The sequence below is a fragment of the Mustelus asterias genome, chromosome 24 (genome assembly GCF_964213995.1).
Source record: "Mustelus asterias chromosome 24, sMusAst1.hap1.1, whole genome shotgun sequence".
Classification (NCBI taxonomy): domain Eukaryota; kingdom Metazoa; phylum Chordata; class Chondrichthyes; order Carcharhiniformes; family Triakidae; genus Mustelus; species Mustelus asterias.
The window spans coordinates 34,561,587-34,579,004 of NC_135824.1; the positions used below are offsets into that span (position 1 = coordinate 34,561,587).

Genomic DNA, 17,418 nt, shown 5'->3' on the forward strand with positions numbered 1-17,418 from the left:
ATCCATTTATCATTCCTTCATCCACCTATCCAATCTCATCTCGAATGTTGCCATAGTTTCTGCTATGTAGAAACATAGAAAACAGGAGCAGGAGGAGGCCATTCGGTCCCACGAGCCTGCTCCTCCATTCATTATGATCATGGCTGATCATCCATCTCAATAGCCTCATCCCGCCTTTCCTCCAACATTCTTTGATACCCTTCACCCCGAGAACTATACCTAACACCTCCTTGAGAACATTCAATGTTTTGGCCGCAACTGCTATAGAAACGTTGAAAATAGGAACAGGAGTGGGCTATGACTTAGCTGGCAGTGAACTCCACAGCCTGACAGCTCAGTGGGTGAAAGTGTTACACCTGACCCCATAGAATCATAGAATCCGACAGTGCAGAAGGAGGCCATTCGGGCCACCGAATCTGCACCGACCACAGTCCCACTCAGGCCCTGTCCACACATGCACCCTAGCTAGTCCCCCTGACACCAAGGGGCAATTTTAGCATGGCCAATCCACCTATCCCTTACATCTTTGGACTGTGGGAGGAAACCGGAGCACCCGGAGGAAACCCACGCAGACATGGGAAGAACATGCAAACTCCACACAGACAGTGACCCAACCTCTTAAAACCTCTGTTTTAAACCTCTGATGTTTACCTTGTATTTTTCTTTTCCCCATGGCAACCCCTTCAATTACAGGAAATCCATTTACTATATCACCATCCATTTATAATTTTAACCGCCTTCATCATATCACCCTGTCCTCCTGGTTAGTTCTAACGGGTGTAACTTTTGGAGTCTTGCTTTGTGTTTTTAGTTCGAGGCTGGGTTCTTCTCCACCTTCACTCAGCCTCCTTACTGTAGAGCGGTGTCCAATATTGCAAACACCACGTGAACCCAGACCTTATTAAAGTTTTATACAGTCATCAATCTTGCTTTTTTTAATATTCCATACCTCCTGTAATCAATTCCATTAGATTTCTTTAATATCCTGTGAACTGGTGCCCCCAAATTCCTCTATTCTCCAACAACATCAAACATACATCCATTCGCAGTATAATTACTACTGTTATTATTTTATTTACCAAAGTACATTACCTCGCAGTTATTGTGGCTGAATTCCATCTGCCGCTCTTTAACCCATTGGTCCATCTTATCCAGATTCCTTTTCAGTTCCCTTTGGCCGTCTGAAGAATTAACTCCATTTTCTCGCTTGGCGTTATTTCTAAATTTCAATTCACTTCCCTCGAGGTCCATTAGTGACTCTATAATAATCAATGAATTGGGGGCAGGGCAGGTCTTGTGACAGGCCTTAGAGCAGGCGGTTCATGTGAAGCAATCTGTTTACAAAGAGTCTTTATTTATGGATTCGCAGATATTTACAGCACAGAAAGAGACCATTTGGCCCATTACGTCCATGTTGGTCCACAAAGATCTGACTACACTCATCCCATTTTTCAGCTCTTGATCCATGGCCCTGGAGGTTACGGCAGCGCAAGGGAATATCTAAAAACTTCTCAAGCGTTACGAGAGTTTCTGATTCACCTGCCCTTTCAGGTAGTGAGTTCCAGACTCCCACTACCCTCTGGGTGAAAAGGTTTCACTTCGTTTCCCCTTTTAGTCTTCTCCTTCTTACCTTAAATCTCTGCCCCCTGGTTATTGACCCCTTTATTAATGGAGCAAGCATCTTCCTGTCCACCCTATCTATGCCCCTCATAATCTTATCCACCTCAATCAGATCCCCTCTCAACCTTCCCTGCTCCAAGGTAAGCAACCCTGCCTATCCAATCTTTCCTCACAGCTCAGCACCTTCAGCCCAGGCAGCGTCCTGGTGAATTTCCTCTGCACCCTCTCCAGTGCAATCACATCCTTCCTACAATATAGTTACCAGAACTGCTCGCAGTACTCCAACTGTGGGTAGTACGGTGGCACAGTGGTTAGCACTGCTGCCTCACAGCGACAGGGACTCAGGTTCAATTCTGGCCTCGGGTCACTGACTGTGTGGAGATTGCACAATTTACCTGTATCTGCGTGGGTTTCCTCCGGGTGCTCCGGTTTCCTCCCACAGTCCAAAGATGTGCGGGCTAGGTTGATTGGCCATGCTAAATTGACCCTGGTGTCAGGGGGCAAGGATGTCCCGAGGCATGGTACATTGGGGAAACCATGCAGACGCTACGACAACGGATGAATGAACACCGCTCGACAATCACCAGGCAAGACTGTTCTCTTCCTGTGGGGGAGCACTTCAGCAGTCACGGGCATTCAGCCTTGGATCTTCAGGTAAACGTTCTCCAAGGCGGCCTTCACGACACACGACAGCGCAGAGTCGCTGAGCAGAAACTGATAGCCAAGTTCCGCACACATGAGGATGGCCTAAACCGGGATGTTGGATTTATGTCACATTATCAGTAACCCCCACAGCTTGCCCCTGGTCTTGCATAATCTCACCAGCTGTTCTGTCTGGAGACAATACACATCTCTTTAACCTGTGTTTAATGTTCCCTCCAACCACATTATCTGTACCTTTTAAGACCTGGCTGGCTATAGAGATTTGCATTCTAATTAGTATTCTGTAACTTGATTTCTGTGTCTGTGCACTGTTGGAGAACAGATATCCATTCCATCTGACGAAGGAGCAGCAAGCTCCGAAAGCTTATGGTATTTGCTACCAAATAAACCTGTTGGACTTTAACCTGGTGTTGTGAGACTTCTTACTGTCAGGGGGGGTTAGCAGGGTAAATATGTGGGATTATGGGAATAGAGCCTAGGTGGGACTGTGGTCAGTGCAGACTTGATGGGCCGAATGGTCTCCTTCTGCACTGTAGGGATTCTATGTGGCCGAACTAGCATTTTGCACAGTTCCAGAGGGCCTCACTGCTCTTTTTTTCTGAATGGAGCAGCTTTTAATTCTACAAATCAGCACTGCGCAAAGTAAATAACACTGGCTTCTCTTTTGTCCCGGCTTGCAAGTGTATTCACTTCATTCTCTAGTCATCAGGTGATGTCCATGGTCCTGGGAAGGCATTAATCTCCTCTTTGAGTGTACTCATTCAACCTTCTGGGTACTTTTCATGGTTGTGGAAGTTCTCCTAACAGGTTCTTAAGAATTTCATCTGGAATAACTTCACCTGGGAAGAGATGCCACCGTTACATCACGGTTCTCCGAAGTAGGTTCCTCGGTAGCATGCCATAGATAGCCAGTTTTACAATTGTCGTTGGGTCCTTTTGGGGCAGCTGTCACTTGCTTGAATCCACCAGGATAACCACTGTGAGAGGAGCACACCTTCTGTTCCCACTTGTTTCCAGAGAACGCATAGTGTTTAGCACTACAACATGGTCTCTGCAGTCACTCAGTGAACGGTACATGGCTTTATGTTTCCCTTGTGGTGTGACTGAGCACATTGTAGCTATTTTTCCAGGCGGCTGCACTTTGGCATCAATCAAAGGGAGGCCCATTGCTGAACCACTTTAGTGAACCTCGACATCTTGTTGTTGCGAGGCTGCCTGTGCAGCTATATTCTATCCCTTGGCTAATAAAGGCAAGTCTCCCAAATGCCTTCATAATCACTTTATCTACCTGTCCTGCTGTCTTCAGGGGTCCGTGGAAGTGCACCCAAATGTCCCTCTTTATGAACTACAGCAAAGAGAAATCACCACCAAAACTGCGGCAAAGTCTTCCAATAATAGCGGCACGGTGGCACAGTGGCACGACTGTCTCACAGCTCCAGGGACCTGGGTTCGATTCCTGGCTTGGGTCACTGTCTGTGCGGAATTTGTACATTCTCCCCTTGTCTGCGTGAGTTTCCTCCGGTTTCCTCCCACAATCCAAAGATGTGCTGGTTAGGTTGATTGGCCTTGCTAAATTGCCCCTTAGTGTCCTGGGATGTGTAGGTTAGAGCGATTAGTGGGGCAAATATGTGGGTTTACGGGGATAGGGCCTGGGTGGGATTGTTGTCAGTGCAGACTTGATGGGCTGAATGGCCTCCTTCTGCACTGTAGGGATTCTATGATTCTCCATGAATAGCCAAGTTATTCTCCATAAAAATGCAGCAAGTGGCAGTTAGTTGCACAATATAAATAATGATGTACAAAATCAATCTCAGCCAACATTCCGTTTTTGGGATCTTTCTGTGTTGCCTGCTGATTTTCCGATAGGATCAACGTGACCAGATTTCAAAACTACTTCATTAGCTGAGAAGTATTTTGGGATGTCCCAAGGTCATTAATATCACTAGATGAATGCAAACTGTTTTTCACCTTATCCTGGGGACCCGGAGGCACTGGAGAGGGGACAAAAATGGTTCACCAGAATCATACCACAACTGTTAAGTAATGGCATCAGGAGAAAGATGAATATATTGTTCTCTTGGAAAGAGAAGGCTGAGGGGCGATGTTGTAAAGGTCTTCAAAATTGTGATGAAATACTTCAATTTTTATAGCACTGTTCACAGCCACTGAACATCTCAAAGTGCTTTACAACCAACGATAGGCAGAGGGATCTGGGTGTACAGGTACACAGGTCACTGAAAGTGGCAATGCAGGTGGAGAAGGTAGTCAAGAAGGCATACGGCATGCTTGCCTTCATCGGCCGGGGCATTGAGTATAAAAATTGGCAAGTCATGTTGCAGCTTTATAGAACTTTAGTTAGGTCGCACCTGGAATATAGTGTTCAATGTGGAGGCTTTGGAGAGGGTACAGGAAAGGTTTACCAGAACTGGTATGGAGGGCATTAGCTATGAGGAGAGGTTGGAGAAACTTGGTTTGTTCTCACTGGAACGACGGAGGTTGACGGGCGACCTGATAGAAGTCTACAAGATTACGAGGGGGCATGGACAGAGTGGATAGTCAGAAGCTTTTTCCCAGGGCAGAGGAGTCAATTACTAGGGGGCATAGGTTTAAGGTGCAAAGGGCAAGGTTCAAAGGAGGTGTACAAGGCAAGTTTTTTACACAGAGGGTGGTGGGTGCCTGGAACTCGCTGCCGGGGGAGGCAGTGGAAGCAGATATGATAGTGACTTTAAGGGGCGTCTTGACAAATCATGAAAAGGATGGGAATAGAAGGATATGGTCCCCGGAAGGGTAGGGGGTTTTAGTTCAGTTGGGCAGTGTGGTCGGTGCAGGCTTGGAGGGCCAAAGGGCCAGTTCCTGTGCTGTAATTTTATTCGTTCTTTGTTCATTGAAATACTTTTGCAATAAAAGCAAAATACTGCAGATGCTGGAAATCTGAAATAAAAACAGAAAATGCTGGAAAATCTCAGCAACCTTGGCAGCATCTGTGGAGAGAGAAGCAGAGGGTGGGATTCTCTGGCCCTTCACACCAGCTAGATTCTCTGCTCCCAGTGTAGTGAACAGAGATTTGGCTGAGTGCCAAATTCTCCATCTTCGCTTGCAGCAGTGGCGGGGCGTGAATGGCCGGAGAATTCGTGCGTGAACAACCGGAGAATTCAGGCCGGAGTTAACGTTTTGTGTCCAACTGACCCTGCTGAGCTTCTCAAGTACTTTTGCAAGGCAGCCACTGGATCAATCAATCCACTCAAAGCAAGCGCAAAGCCGCAAAACCATAATGACCAGATGATCTGTTGAGGTGATGCTGATTTGAGGGATAAATATTGATCAGGAAACCCCCCCCGATTCTTCTTCAAAATGGTGCCATGGAATCTTTAACACCCACCTGAGACAGTTGATGGGGCCTTGTTTTAATGTCTCATCTGAAAAATGGTACTTCCAATAGCATTATTCTCTCTCAGCCCTGGAGTTCCATCCTTAATTTTTGTGTTCGTGTCCTGGAGTAGGACTTCAAACCACAAATGTCTGACTCAGGATCTGACTGGGAAAGATTTTGTCAAAATTAGGGAAAAGGAACCAAGAGGCCTTCAATTCAAGAAATCCAAATTCAAAAAATTCTTCACTCTTTCGCGAGTGGTGAGAATGTAGAAATCATTACCTCAGGGAGTGGTTAAGGTGCGTAACATAAAGTTAAGGGTAAGATAGATAAGAGGCAGCAGGATCATTTGAGTTTTTTGAGGGGGTGATGGTTGGTTGTCCCTGCCCCCTTTTGTTGGTCACCGCAGGACCAAGTAACGGTCCCATGCTCAAGGTTACGAGCCTTGGCCAATGGCAGATATTTTTGGTGTTGGCTGCTTCCAGGCGCAGGATCCTTCAGCAAGAGGACTTCTGTTTCCTTTCAACACACATGAGGAAGACAATGGGAAACCACTTTCATTGCTAGAGGGATGGAGTTTAAAAACAGTGAGGTTATGTTGCAGCTGTATAAGGTGCTGGTGAGGCCACACCTGGAGTACTGTGTACAGTTTTGGTCTCCTTACTTGAGAAAGGATATACTGGCACTGGAGGGGGTGCAGAGGAGATTCACTAGGTTGATTCCCGGAGTTGAGAGTGTTGGCTTATGAGGAGAGACTGAGTAGACTGGGGCTATGTGGTGAACCATAGATGGTTATCACTATGGGTACTTGTACATATGTTACTCTTGTTACTGTTGGGGTTAGGGTTGGGGTGTTCCACCTGTTAGCATTGTTCTGTGGTACACTCCGTTTGGCTCCGCCTTCCTATAGGAGTATAAAGGTCACTGCACTTCCTAGTGACCCTTTAGTCTGGGATTGTATTGTTAAGCAGTATGCTCTATTCTTGTTGCGAATAAAAGCCTTTATTCCCGGGTACGATCTAGACTCTCGAGTGGATTAATCGCACATCAGGCTATACTCACTGTAATTCAGAAGAATGAGAAGAGATCTTATAGAAACATATAAGATTATGAAGGGAATAGATAAGATAGAAGCAGGAAAGTTGTTTCCTTTGGCGGATGAAACTAGAACAAGGGGGCATGGCCTCAAAATAAGGGGGGGGGGGGACATTGAGGACTGAGTTGAGGAGAAACTTCTTCACACAAAGGGTTGTGAATCTGTGGAATTCCCTGCCCAGTGAAGCAGTTGAGGCTACCTCATTGAATGTTTTTAAGGCAAGGATAGATAAATTTTTGAACAGTAAAGGAATTAAGGGTCATGGTGAGCAGGCGGGTAAGTGGAGCTGAGTCCACAAAAAGATCAGCCATGATCTTATTGAATGGCGGAGCAGGCTCGAGGGGCCGGATGGCCTACTCCTGCTCCATGTTCTTATGTTCTTATGTTATGTTCTTGTGTTCTTGTGTATTCTTTACCCAAGTCATATTGCTCATTGAAGTTGAAAATGGGAGGCCATTCTGTGCCACTGCGGAGGAAAGTGCTAAATGGTGAGGAGTGGAGGAGTAACCTAGCTTTGGGCTTATCACCACCACCACTCTTACCAAATAAGTTGTGCTGATAATTGTGCCAGTGCAATGGGAGAAGGTTTGACCAGAGCCTAAACGCTGGCATGGAGTGGATAGGTCGAAAAGCCTATTTCACTGCTGTGGAAAAAGATCCTGGTTCAATCTCTGATCTTGATGGGGCGGGGGACGGGGGAAGAAGGAACATTTAATTTGTGTATTGGGAAACAACCAACTTAAAGATTCCACAGCACTCTTCAAAAATATATATATGTCACCTTTCCACAGGTCATGTATCCGTCTTCAGGAACTGAGTGATTGTGAATAGCAGGGTGAACCGGGTCAGAGAATTCATCAACACTGGCACTAAAACACTAAAATGAGAGAAGACTTGCCTGAAAGGCTGTTTCCATTATCTCTGATGTCTGACGACAAACTCTCCATTCAACCCAACCTTAAGTGACGATTATAAATCATTGTTTTGTGCTCAATCAGTTGAGACCCATCTGTCTCTTGCTCACAAAGCTGCTTAATGAACATCCCACCACTGATTCCATTGAAACTGATGTTTATTGTAAAACTGCCTGGGACTCGATCTGTCTGCTGCTGCTCTACCTACTGTATAAGCCGAATCCAAGCCTTCGTACCCGGCAATTTCTATTCTCATCCCTTTCCTTCCTTGCTTTTGATCTCCCAGAGTTTAAAATTAAATGCAATCATTATCACACTCGGCAGTAACAGAAAAGCAGAATATTTCAATGAAATCTAGCAATCCATACTCTGTGTTGGAAAATCCATTGAAGCAAGTCAGGTTTAAGCATCAGTGATTATCTCATTACACTGGAGAAGACACAGTTTGCGGAGTGTAAGTGCGGTGTGATAGGTTGGGATTACTTTGTTCAAAGTGCCCTGCAAATGAAGGTTTTTTAATAATCTACAACATTCAGAGTGACATGGAAAAGTGCTTTGTGCCTCTTTAGTGATAAGAAATGTAGATTCTGCATGATATACGCACAGTTTAACCATAACATCCCTAAAGTGGAGAAAAAGGCCACTTGGCCCCTTGAGTCTGCACTGACTCTCCAAAAGAGCATCTTACCCAGGACCTCCTCTCTGCCCTATCACCATAATCTCACGCATTCACCATGGCTAATCCTCCTAACTACACATCTTTCAACAGACAGGGGGCAATTTAGCATGGCAAGTCCACCTAATTTACATATCTTTGGACTGTGGGAGGAAACCCACGCAGACACGAGGAGAACGTGCAAAGTCCACACAGACAGTGACCCAAGCCGGGAATCAAACCCGGGTCCCTGGCACTGTAAGGCCATGATGTGGAGATGCTGGCATTGGACTGGGGTAAGCACAGTAACAAGGCTCTCAACACCAGGTTAAAGTCCAACAGGTTTATTTGGTAGCACAAGCCACAAGCTTTCAGAGTGCTGCTCCTTCATTAGGTGATGGCTGGAGACAATACACATCTCTTTAACCTGTACTTAACCCTCTCTCCACTCACATTGTCTGTACCTTTAAGACTTGATTACCTATAAAGACTCGCATTCCAACCATGATTTTGTAAATTGAGTTTGTGTCTTTAATGTTTGTGAACTGAAATCCCACTCACCTGATGAAGGAACAGTGCTTCGAAAGCTTGTGGCTTGTGCTACCAAATAAACCTGCTGGACTTTAACCTGGTGTTGTGAGACTTCTTACTGTGAGGCAGCAGTGCTAACCAATGTGCCGCCTGTGCCACCCTTTAGAATAAACGGTGTCTAAACAAGCTGTGTTGAGCTGCTATCTGAAATAAACTGTGAGCATAACAAATTGTGTTCTGTGGAAGTGTCATATGAACTCAAGATGTTGATTAACCCTGTTTCTCTCCACAGATGCTGTCAGACCTGCTGAGTTAATCTAGCGTTTTCTGTTGAAATAAATGTTTTTGCGTACAGTGATAGTGGAATTTTCATCGTCTGCTTTCCTCAAAGACGATGACTAACACTGGCAGGGGAAATTGAGGGATACTCTAGCACAAATATTCTGATAGAGTTGGGATAGAGCTGTGGGGGTGGGGTGCTGTGATAATGTGGGAAGGGGCAATTGGGTGGGGTACCAGAGCTGTGAGATGGCACAAGTGGCGGGAGGGTGAGTACTGAGCATGCAAAAGATTTTAAAGGTCTGAATTATGGAAGAAACAAAGTCCCAGATGTGTGTAAGCCAGGACACTGGATGGTGGTCTCAGATACACGGTGGTTAACACTGCTGCCTCATAGCACCAGGCACATGATTGCAGCTTTTAATCCATGCCTGAAATGTGTTGGCATCGCTGGCTGGCCAGCATTTCATGCTCATCCCTAATTGCCCGTACACCTTGCCCCTTACTGTTAAACTGAATGGTTTGCTAGGCTATTGAAGAGGGCATTGAAGAGTCAACCACATTGCTGTCGATCTGGAGTCACATGTAGGCCAGACCTGGTAAGGACGGCAGATTTCCTTCCCTAAAGGGCGTGAGTGAACCAGATGGGTTTTTCCGACAATTGACAATCATTTCATGGTCATCATTAGACTTCTAATTCCAAGTTTTTATTAAATTCAAATTTCACCATTTGCCATAGTGGGATTCGAACCCGGGTCCCCAGAGTATTACCCTGGGTCTCTGAATTACTAGCCCAGTGAAAATATTATTGTCACATGTATTAGTATACAGTGAAAAGTATTGTTCCTTGTGCGCTATACAGACAAACATACCGTTCGTAGAGATGGAAAGGAGAGAGTGCAGAATGTAGTGTTACAATCATAGCTAAAGTTAAAAAAAAGTTTATTTATTAGTTACAAGTAAGGCATACATTAACACTGCAATGAAGTTATTGTGAAATTCCCCTAGTCACCACAGGTGCCTGTTCGGGTCAATGCACCTAACCAGCACGTCTTTCAGACTGTGGGAGGAAACCAGAGCACCCGGAGGAAACCCATGCAGACACGGGGAGAACGTGCAGACTCCACACAGACAGAGACCCAAGCCAGGAGTTGAACCCAGGTCCCTGATGCTGTGAGGCAGCAGTGCTAACCACTGTGCCACAGTGCTAACCCTTCTACAGCTCAGGTTCAGAGAAAGATCAACTTAAAATGAGGTAGGTCCATTCAAAAGCCTGATGGCAGCAAGGAAGTAAGAGATTGCAATGGAGCATTGGTAGAGAGTTTAAAAGTATTAGAATAGAGTTTTAGAGGCATTGAATGAGAATAAAAGATAGAATTAGAGGGTATGCTGGGCACAGCTCACAAGAGGTCACCACGCCCTGGCACCACCTTGCCTGCAGAGCAAGGTTTATATGACTCCCTGCCTCAACCTACCCCACTGCTCAAACAGCCTCCCTCCCTTCTCTAATCCTGCCAAACATATTCAAAGAAAATGGGAAAAATAGGCTCCTATTTTAAATCCCCCGGTGATCTTTCTCCCGAGTTACCTGCAGTAGTACCCTCAGAATTACATTTTAATTTCTGGAGTTTCCAAGACCACCCTGGAAAGTTGGCAACACATCTGTCCATAGGTTTTTTTTAAAGCCTGGAATGTAGGCACATTTGGTGGGCATCCCTCAGGGCTACTGGCACCCTGGCCCTCTGGCTGGCAACCGAAGAGACGGTTTCATAAGCCAATAACCCTGGCAGACTTTATGCTTTCCTCCCACTCCTTCCTTCTGGTCCCTTACCTCCAGATTGCCCCTACCCCTCATGCAAAATACACTGTGGCTGGACAACAGCCCTTCATTCACACGCCGGTGTCCTGAAACCATGCCAACACATCCTGCCTGACCCTCATACTGTGCCAAGTGCACCAGAACATGATTTTGTCTCACTGGCACCATGGAACTTTGGTAGAATTTAACTTCAGTTAGTAAAGTCTGGAATATAAAGCTCAGTAATGATAACCATGAAACTATCATCGACTGTCGTAAAAACCCATCTGCTTCATTAATGTCCTTTAGGGAAGGAAATCTGCTGTCCTTACCCGGTCTGGCCAAGCCACAGCTATGTGGCTGACTCTTAACTACCTCTGAAATGGCATAGAAAGCCTCCCATCTTAAAATCATCAGAAACCTGCACTCAAACAAATTCTACTGTGTAGGTCAAATGGGATGAAGGAGTACAATATAAAGGGAAAGACTCTTAGTACTGTAGAGGATCAGAAGGACCTGGGGGTCCGGGTCCATAGGACTCTGAAATCGGCCCCGCAGGTGGAGGAGGTGGTTAAGAAGGCGTATGGTGTGCTGGCCTTTATCAATCGAGGGATTGAGTTTAGGAGCCCGGGGATAATGATGCAGCTATATAAGACCCTCCTTGGAGAGACGAAGGATGAGAGGAGACCTAATAGAGGTGTATAAGATGTTGAGAGGCATAGATCGGGTGGACTCTCGGAGGCTTTTTCCCAGGGTGGAAATGTCTGCTACGAGAGGACACAGGTTTAAGGTGCTGGGCGGTAGGTACAGGGGAGATGTTAGGGGGAAGTTTTTCACACAGAGGGTGGTGGGCGAGTGGAATCGGCTGCCCTCAGTGGTGGTGGGGGCGAACTCAATAGGGTCTTTTAAGAGACTCCTGGATGAGTACATGGAGCTTAATAGGATGGAGGGTTATAGCTAGGTGTAGAAGGTAGGGATGTGTTCGGCACAACTTGTGGGCTGAAGGGCCTGTTTGTGCTGTAGATTTTCTATGTTTCTATGTTTCTATATCCATCCTAGTCATGCTCACAAAATCCAACTCACCCCTTTGCTCACTGACCATGTTGGATCCCAGTTCCACTAATGATTTATCCCTTACATAGTCTTACCGCAGAGTTGCCATAGAATCCCTACAGTGCAGAAAGAGGCCATTCAGCCCATCGAGTCTGCACCAACTCTCTGAAAGAACATCCATCACAAGTATCCATTATATTTCAGGAGACTGAGAGGCTATCTTATTGAAACATGTAAGATCCTGAGGAGAGTAGAATGAGTGGATGATGAGAGATTGTTTCCCCTTGTGGGAGAGACTGGAACAAAGAGACACCATTTAAAAATAAGGGGCCTCCCAATTAATGATAGAACCATAGAATCCCTATAGTGCTGAAGGAGGCCATTCAGCCCATTGAGTCTGCACCGACTCTCTGAAAGAGCATCTTACCAGGCCGATTTCCCCAGCCTCTCCTCATAACCCCATAACCCTCGTCAGACCCCACTTGGAGTACTGTGTTCAGTTCTGGTTGCCTCATTACAGGAAGGATGTGGAAAAGATTGAAAGGGCGCAGAGGAGATTTACAAGGATGTTGCCTGGATTGAGTGGCATGCCTTATGAGGATAGGCTGAGGGAGCTCAGTCTTTTCTCCTTGGAGAGACGTAGGATGAGAGGAGACTTAATAGAGGTGTATAAGATGTTGAGAGGCATAGATCGGGTGGACTCTCAGAGGCTTTTTCCCAGGGTGGAAATGGCTGCTACGAGAGGACACAGGTTTAAGGTGCTGGGGGGTAGGTACAGGGGAAATGTTAGGGGGAAGTTTTTCACACAGAGGGTCGTGGGCGAGTGGAATCGGCTGCCATCAGTGGTGGCGGAGGCAAACTCAACAGGGTCTTTTAAGAGACTCCTGGATGAGTACATGGGACTTAATAGGATGGAGGGTTATAGGTAGGCCTAAAAGGTAGGGATATGTTCGGTACAACTTGTGGGGCCGAAGGGCCTGTTTTGTGCTGTAGTTTTTCTATGTTTCTATTTGCCACCTAATCCATCTAACCTACACATCTTTGGATACTAAGGGGCAATTCACCATGACCAATCCGCCTGCACATCTTTGGCATGTGGGAGGAAACCCATGCAGACACGGGGAGAACATGTAAACTCCATAAAGTCATCTGAGACTGGAATCGAACCCGTGTCCCTGGTGCTGTGAGGCAGCAGTGCTAACCACTGTGCCACCATGCTGCCCCCGAGACAGAGCCGAGGAGAACTGTTTCCTCTCGGAGGGTTATGAGTCTTTGGAACTCTCCCAGAGAGCAGTAGTGTCAGGGCCATTAAATATTTTTAAGGCACAGCTAGATAGATTCTTGACTAACAAGGGGGTGAAAAGTTATTGAGGTTTGGCAGGAATGTGGGCTTATAATCAGATTAGCCAAGATCTTACTGAATGGTGGAACAGGTTAGAGGGGCCAAGTGGCTTACTCCTGCTCCCAATTTATGTAGTCTGATATATGTGTGCTAACATTTTTTCTTAAACTTTTTGGTTTCTTTTCCATTTTCACCAGTGATATTTTATGTGGAACTTAATCAAAAGTAACTGAACGCTGTTTGTGAATTTATTGGAAATGTGACCACAGTTGAAGCTTTTACAAGATTTCAACAGATTAGGAAGAACTGATTAAAGTGTGGGGACATGAAAAAGGAACAGGTACCGTTATAAACTTTCCTTGGAACTCCCCCCTATCCCCAAATATAGAAGAGCATTGCAGAGGTGAATGAGGCAAGAAAGGAAATTTATGTCGAGTGCCGAAATCTCTGTGCTACTGATCATCAAAGGAACTACAGAAAATATAGGGGTGAAATAAAAAAGGAAATTAGAAACGCAAAAAAGAGGGCATGATAAATTTTGCGAAGTAAAATCAAAGAAAATCTGAAGGTGTTTTGTAAATAAGGAGCAGAGGAAAACTGGGGGAGGAGTGGGGCAAATTGGACAAAAGCTAACTGGCGTGGAAGCAGATCACCTGGACATGGTTCCTAATCAATACTTTGGCCTGGATTTGCGCTTCCGAGGCAGGTGCAGGAGTCAGGAGATCTCCCAGCTCGGCATACCCGTCTTGGGAAAAAGTGCCCCCAATCCTTGTGCGATAGAGAGGTGGGTGAGGAATGGAGTCAGGTCCACCCGCCCACAAAATGATCCCAAAAAGGGAGTCACGGTGGTTAGCGAGTGCTGATCAGGCTGTAATATAAGACTTGGTCTTGGCTGTCTGGGATCTTGTCCTTGTTACTTTTTTAAACACTAGGCCCTCTCGTCCTCACCCCTCATGTCCACTCAACGGTCACCACTCCCCATGTCCATACATGCCCCAATCCATCCCCATGCCCCTTATAGTCCCTTTGCTGACTCATTCTCCAGTGCACTGGGGGATCTCCTGTCACTCCCCCCACTGCCCCCCTACGAACATTGGGACCCGCCACCGATCGAACACTCACTGTGCTGGTATCCCCCCTCTCACCCCCAAGGACATTTAACACCACCCCCCCACCTCCACCGCTGCCTCAGCTGATCCACCCCCACCCTGATCGCTGCCCCAGCTGATCCTTGCCCATCCACACTCCCCCCGCACCATCACAGAATAACCAACTTTCCTCTTCCCAAAATGAAGCTCCCTGTCATGGCCCTGCCCCATTCAGACCTCTCCCCCTTCAGCCCCTAGCCCTTCATATCCTGTCTCCTAGTGCCCCACCACCCTCAGGGTCCCGCCCGCTTGGCACTGCCTGGTGCCCAGAGGGCAGTGCCAGGATGCTCAGTGGGCTGTGCCAAGGTACCAGGCTTCAATGGTCTCTGGTCCCACTGGCGAGGCCACCATGTCTGGTCCCTGTTGCTGGGGACCATACGTGATCCTCACTGGTGAGGACCACAACCAGTGAGCCGGTAAGTGCAAGTGATCCTGGACAATAATGTCCGGGACTCACTAATTATATTTAAATGAGGTAATGAATATTGAAATTGGCTCAGGAAGCGAGGCTGATTTCGCCGGCAAATCAGTGCCTGGAACATCACGAGAGGTGAAAAACTGGGCACAAATCTGATTCTCTGCCTCTCGCCTGATCTCACCACCGGCTCGCCACGCCGATCGACGGTGGGACGAGCTGGTAATATCCTCCCCGCCTTAGGCTTTGCAGCTACCAGACTCAGCTGCTGACCTTCTGGTCTGGTTGAGTGACGTCCTCATAGAATCAAAGGCCGGAATTTCATGCCGGCGGGATCTTCCAGGCTGGTCGATGGTGAGCCGGCGCTGTGGATTTCCCGGTGGCCAGCGTTGCATTCGACCCCATTGACCACGGCAGGACCAGAAGATCCCACTACCAGCCAATAGCGGGCCACGGAATACCCGGCAGTGGTGCTGAAAATCCCACCCATAGAGCTTTGCAGCACGGAAAAGAGGCTTCTTGGCCCACCGTGTCTGTGCAGGTGATCAAGTATCTATCTATTCAGGGCAGCACGGTGGCACAGTGGTCAGGACAGCACAGTGGCACAGTGGTTAGCACGGTGGCACAGTGGTTAGCACGGTGGCACAGTGGTCAGGACAGCACAGTGGCACAGTGGTTAGCACGGTGGCACAGTGGTTAGTACGGTGGCACAGTGGTTAGCACTGCTGCCTCACAGCTCCAGGGACCTGGGTTCGATTCCAGGCTTGGGTCACTGTCTGTGCGGAGTCTGCACGTTCTTCCCGTGTCTGCGTGGGTTTCCTCCGGGAGCTCCGGTTTCCTCCCACAGTCCAAAGATGCGCGGGTTAGGTTGATTGGCCATGCTAAATTGCTCCTTAGTGTCCCGGGATGTGTAGGTTAGAGGGATTAGCGGGGTAAATGTGTGGGGTTGTGGGGATAGGGCCTGGGGTGGGATTGTTGTCAGTGCCAACTCGATGGGCCAAATAGCTTCCTTCTGGACTGTAGGGTTTCTCTGATATTCTAATCCCATTTTCCTGCACTTGGTCCGTAGTCTTGTATGCAATAGTGTTTCAAGTGCTCATTTAAATGTGAGGTTCCCGCCTTTACCACCCTTTCAGGCAGTGAGTTCCAGATTCCCACCACCCTCTGGGTGAGAATATTTTTCCTCAAATTGCCTCTAACTCCTCTGCCTATTGCCTTAAATCTAATACCCGCTGCTTACTCCCTCTACTCAGGGGAAGAGTTCTTTCCTGTTCATCCTGTTGTCCCTCGTAATTTTGTACACATCAGGTCCCCTCTCAGCCGTCTCTGCTCTAAGGTCTATCCAGCCTCACTTCATAGCTGAAGTCCATAGGCCAGCCCAGGCAACATCCTGGTGAATATCTTCTCTCAGAGTGCGCTTGGGGCTGCTGAGAGGAAATGTCAGCAAGAACACACGTTTTGTGCATTCTTCCGATTGTGGAGATTTGAACTGACCGGAGGCTGGAATTAAGTGCCGGTAAAATTACACAGCAAATTCAGCAAAACCTACTTTAAACTGAGCAGAACTGGAGTGGGACAAGAGAGCTAAAGCAGGAATAACGCGGCGCTGAAGGGAAAAGGTTACACAAACATGGATGTTTCTGCTAAGGATGTACAGCAGGAGTGTGCAATGAGATTATCAGGGAAGACAAGTGATGCTTTGGAAAGAGTTCAAAGGAGGATGTCGAGACTGGCAGAGATGATCGAATCCATGAAGAAAAGCAATCTGCTCGTGGCGGAAAGACAAACCAGACAAGGAGGTAGGGGACGGGGGAGGGGGTGCGTGAGCGGGGGGAGGGGGTGCATGAGTGGGGGGAGGGGCAAAGAAGCATTTCAATCTATGTTTTAAAGCCATTAGTGAGTGGATTCCGAAATGTGTGTGGATTCCTTTGAAAGGAAAGAGGAGATAATATCAGAGAAAGCTCAAGATAAATGCAAAATAAGGTACAGGGTAGTTAAGCTATCGAGGGAGCTGTCAACACTGAATGGTCAACTCGATGAAGCATTCAGGGGAAGGAACTATCAGAATTCTTGATCATTAGGGAGTAGAATCGCACAAAATTACCACCAAATGGGACAATGGGAGATGGTTGACTGGATCTTTGACTTGAGGAAGAGCGATGGAGTCGGTTGGATGGACTGAATGAATGAACTTTTGCTTTTCCCTCAATCTTATGTAGGGGCCATTCTGCTGACCAGATAAGAAGAATTCCAGTTCAGCTTGGGCCTCCAGTCAACACCAGGCCCTGTTTATGAAGGAGATGGGAGCTGTGAACTCTGCCAGCTTGGAGCTCTGTCTGTAAGGAGTACACCCCAGCAATTGGGCCGGATAGGCCCCACAGTTCTCCTGTTTGCACTTGAGGACATTTAACATTTATTAGTTTGTCATTCGAGTTTCAAAGGGAAATGACTTTAAAAATCTACTGACCTCCCTTGAAATTTGAAGGGGAAGGCAGAGAACACATTTAGCTGGCTGTGGCACCTTCTCAAGTCCT

General features: G+C 47.0%; 1 pseudogene; it reads right to left on the minus strand.

The window, feature by feature from the left end:
* Positions 1–2,969: 2,969 nt before the first annotated feature.
* On the minus strand, positions 2,970–3,479 carry LOC144511060 (large ribosomal subunit protein uL13m pseudogene; annotated as a pseudogene).
* Between the last annotated feature and the right edge of the window lie 13,939 nt (positions 3,480–17,418).